This window comes from Trachymyrmex cornetzi, unplaced genomic scaffold (assembly GCF_001594075.2).
Source record: "Trachymyrmex cornetzi isolate Tcor2-1 unplaced genomic scaffold, Tcor1.1 scaffold1716, whole genome shotgun sequence".
Lineage (NCBI taxonomy): Eukaryota > Metazoa > Arthropoda > Insecta > Hymenoptera > Formicidae > Trachymyrmex > Trachymyrmex cornetzi.
Window position 1 is genome coordinate 108643 of NW_017296328.1, and position 4430 is coordinate 113072.

A 4430-nucleotide genomic window follows, 5' to 3' on the forward strand; every position below is an offset into this window, starting at 1 on the left:
CTGCGGCTGAGGCTCATCGAATGCTCTCAAATACTTATGGTGAGGCCGCTATTAGTGAAAGAACGTGTCGTGAGTGGTTTCAATTCTTCAAGAACGGTGATTTTGGCGTCGTAGACCGGCATAGCGGTGGAAGAGAGAAGGTTTTCGAAGATGCAGAATTGGAGGTATTACTTGATCAAGACTCGTGTCAAAATCAAGAAGAATTGGCACGATCATTGGGAGTGACTCAACAAGCCATTTCAAAACGCCTCAAAGCCCTGAGAGTAATTCAGAATCAAGGAAATTGGGTGCCGTACGAGTTGAAGCTGAAAGATGTTGAATGGCGTTTGTTTGCTTGTGAACAGCTGCTTGAAAGACAAAGACGGAAGGGATTTCTGCATCGCATTGTGACTGGGGACGAAAAATGGGTTTATTACGATAACCCCAAGCGCAGAAAATCATGGGGAGTTCCCGGCCATACTTCCACTTCAACGGCCAAACCAAATATTCACGGCTCCAAGGTCATGCTCTGTATTTGGTGGAATCAGCTCGGCGTACTGTATTATGAGCTGTTAAAACCGATTGAAACAATCACAGGCGATCGGTGTCGAATGCAATTGATGCGTTTGAGCCGAGGATTGAAAGACAAACGGCCGCAATACAACGAGAGACACGATAAAGTGATTTTGCAGCATGAAAATGCTCGACCCCATGTTGCGAAAGTGGTCAAGACATACTTGGAAACGTTGAAATGGGAAGTCCTACCCCACCCGCCGTATTCTTCAGACGTTGCTCCCTCTGACTATTACTTGTTTCGATCAATGGCACACGGCCTGGCTGACCAGCACTTTCGGTCTTATGAAGAAGTAAAAAATGGGATCGATTCGTGGATCGCCTTAAAAGATGACCAGTTTTTTCGACGCGGGATTCGTACGCTGCCCGAAAGATGGGAGAAAGTAGTAGCCAGCGATGGACAATACTTTGAATCATAAATGTATACCCAGTTTTTTACAATAAAGCCTCGAATTTCGGAAAAAAAACGGTGGAAGCAAAGTTGTACACCAAATATACAAATAAATGCTTAACGTGAAACTGTAATAAACGCTTAACCAACAAACTGTCTTGTGATTCCTGTGTGGTAAAAAACTAAAACGCTCACGCGAAATTACGGTGCAAGCACGAAAATTGCGTGTACCGAAATACAAAACATGCACTTATACAAACATGCACCCAATTGCGCACGGATCCGATTGCGCACCGACCCGATTGAGCATGGACTCGATTGCGCACGATCCAATCACATACGGATCCGATTGCGCACCGACCCGATTGTGCACCGACCCGATTGCGCACGGATTCGATTGCGCACGATCTGATTACACACAGACTTAATCAGACGCAATGTAAGATGCAATTGTAAATAACAATGTGAAATTTGATTGTCCTTACAAAATAAGTATTCGTTTAGTAATTTTAACAAAATAATCCACTATGGTAAGGCAAGAAGCGTTTCGCGGAGCTATCAGAGATGGCGTGTCTTCTCGTGAAAGAAATTCAACGTCTACCTCTATAAAGCCGAGACGATTAGAGACTAATCTCGTGGACTTCTCGGTTTTCGCCACACCATGATCAATTATGGTAACTATTTTTTCAGACCGATTAGTAATCTCAAAAACAGTTTTGTATCATTAAATTATTAGTTTATTTAGTCAATTCAACAAATTAATATTGTCGTGGTAACCAACGGTTTCATTGATCATATATCAACAAATAGTTTTTATCAGTAACAAAACTTTGGTTATTGGTATAAAACATTTCTCTCAGTGTATAGGACGTAGGTTCCAAGAAATTTAATGTTATAGTGCATGGTAAAAGTGCATGGCTAAGATCTTAAAAAATATTGATTAATTTAAAAAATATTTGAAATAAAAATTAATTTTTTAAAAGTTATCAGATGATGATATTTATTTGATCTCGGAATAACCTTGGAAAGTGTTTTCAAAGTTTCCAGGAAAGATCGCTGGAGTTCCTGAAAAAAGAGGTAACCCAACAAAGCAAGGGGACGTCGTGTGGTGTTCCCCAAGGCGGACCGTGCTAGAGCCCCTATTATGGAACATCGGGTACGACGTCATACTCCGCATGACCCTGGCCCCCGGCTGCGCGGTCGTCTGCTACGCAGATGACACGCTAGTGCTGGTCGGGGGAGCAGACTGGAGTGGAGCTATAGTCATGGCAAACATTGCCATGGCCTGTGTGATGCGCTCAATAGAGAGCATAGGACTTAAGGTGGCACCCCAGAAGACCGAAGTCATGTTTATCATGACGGATCGCATGGGGCGCCACCCAAAAATCCAAATAAGACTAGAGATATCCCTCGTCCGGGTGGGACCCAACTTGAAGTATCTAGGTCTCAGGTTGGACGACCGATGGGAGTTCAGGGATCATTTCGGCTCTCAAAACAAGTAAACAGGCCGACACTCTTGCCGGCCTGATGTCTAAATTGAGCAGTCCGAAAACATCGACGCGGTGCATGTACATGCACGCTGTCCTGTCAGGACTCCTATATGGGGCCTCGGTTTGGAAGGGAAAGGCGCGTTCTAGTCTCCGCATTAAGACCTTCACAGGGTACAGCGGAGGCTGGCACAGCGTATCATACGCGCTTACAGGACGGTGTCCTTTGCCGCCACAACGATCCTCGCGGGGATCGCCCCGGCGAAACTGTTGGCCAAGAGTCGGACGGACATGTACTGTTGGGTTAAGTCTAAGGTGGCCAACCGTCTAAATTTTGCGGGACATCCCAATTTTCAACTCTTTTAGAGGCGTCCCGAAAGAACCCTAAGCGGGACGCCATTTGTCCCGATTTCAGTGATACCACACGCCACACTGCAAATTGGTCACCATCACCGACTTTTTATTCAGAACAGGACTTAAAGAATTTTCTTAAAGTATTCCAATTTATAGCTTCAATTCCAGTTTCAAATGTTTCAGCAGAGCGTGTATTTTCTCAATGTAATAATACCTGAAGTGATAACAGAAATAGATTACTCATAGAACATATAAAAGCAGAACTACAAATTAAGATAAATTATTCACTTACTTGTCAAGAATTTTACAAATATGTTCTAGAGAATAAGAATATATTGAAATGTGCAGTCACAAAAAAAATATTATTTTAAGGTTTAAAGTATTGTATTTCAAATTTATTGTTATGTTTCGTTGTGATTTGATTTTATAATGTTATTTAATTTTATACATACATTTTATAAATATGAATAAATTTAATAATATATATATTTTATTTATTGAATGTGTAGTTAATATTACAATTACAAAGTGTCTTTGTAACGTAATTCTTTTTCTTCCTTTTTTTTCTTTTTTTTTATTTATTCTTATGTCCCTAACTTTGGGAATGTGTTCCGAAATTTTAAGGTTCATGTCCCGAAATTGACTATTCAAAAGTTGGCCACCCTAGTTAAGTCTGTCAGACTTACGGGGGATTCCGTGGCTCCTAGAGCCGTGGAACTCAAGCGGGTGGCACCCAGTTGGACACGGCTCAATTGGACACGAGCCACTCACAGCGCTTGAGACTACAAAGCTCCTAAGTACCGGTCGCTGTGATTGGTGGTGTCCAATCGAGACGTGGTCAATCGGGATCACCCCACTCAAGCGCGAGGAGACCAACTGCGGATCATTGAAGAGTGGCAAACTCTGCTCGAGGACCTGCACTACGCTACTTCTCGGATTATCCAGGCCGTCCGCTCTTGCCTCAAAGAGTGGGTAGACAGGCCCTGGGGAAGAATGTTCTTTAGAATGACGCAGATATTCACCGGCCATGGATGTTTCGGTGAGTATCTGCGTCGAATCGGTAAGAAGCGCACCCCAAGGTGCCACCACTGTGCGGCCGACTAGAACACTGCGCAACACACACTCGAGGAGTGCCCCACATGGGCCAAGCAGCGCGGTGCCCTGGTCGCAATGGTGGGGCCCGACCTCTCGCTGCCCGTCATAGTACGGAAAATGATGAGCGGCGAGAAGGCAGGGAGGATCCCGTTTGCCTACAATCCCGATTGCACACACCACTCATATCAGTTCGCGCCTAGTAATTTTTCACTGCTTTACCAATGAGAATATTTTATTTTTAAATTGGCCAATTGGCGACGCATGTGTGCAACATGCAATGTGTGCAATCGGAGCCTTCCCGAGAAGGCATGGGTATTTGTCTTCTCCTTCTGCAAGGCAGTTATACGACGGAAGGAGGAGGCGGAGAAAGAGAAAGGGGGAGAAGGAATTAGGAGACGCCATACAGGAATCGAAGTTGAGTCGTACCCCCCTCCCCCTCCCGCCTCCACGAAAAGCGACGTCGATTAGGCGTTCCGCCCGCGGCCGGGCTGCCGGCCTGCCGTCCACGCACGTGCAATGAGGTCGGCGCGGGGACGAACTAGGGTAAATTC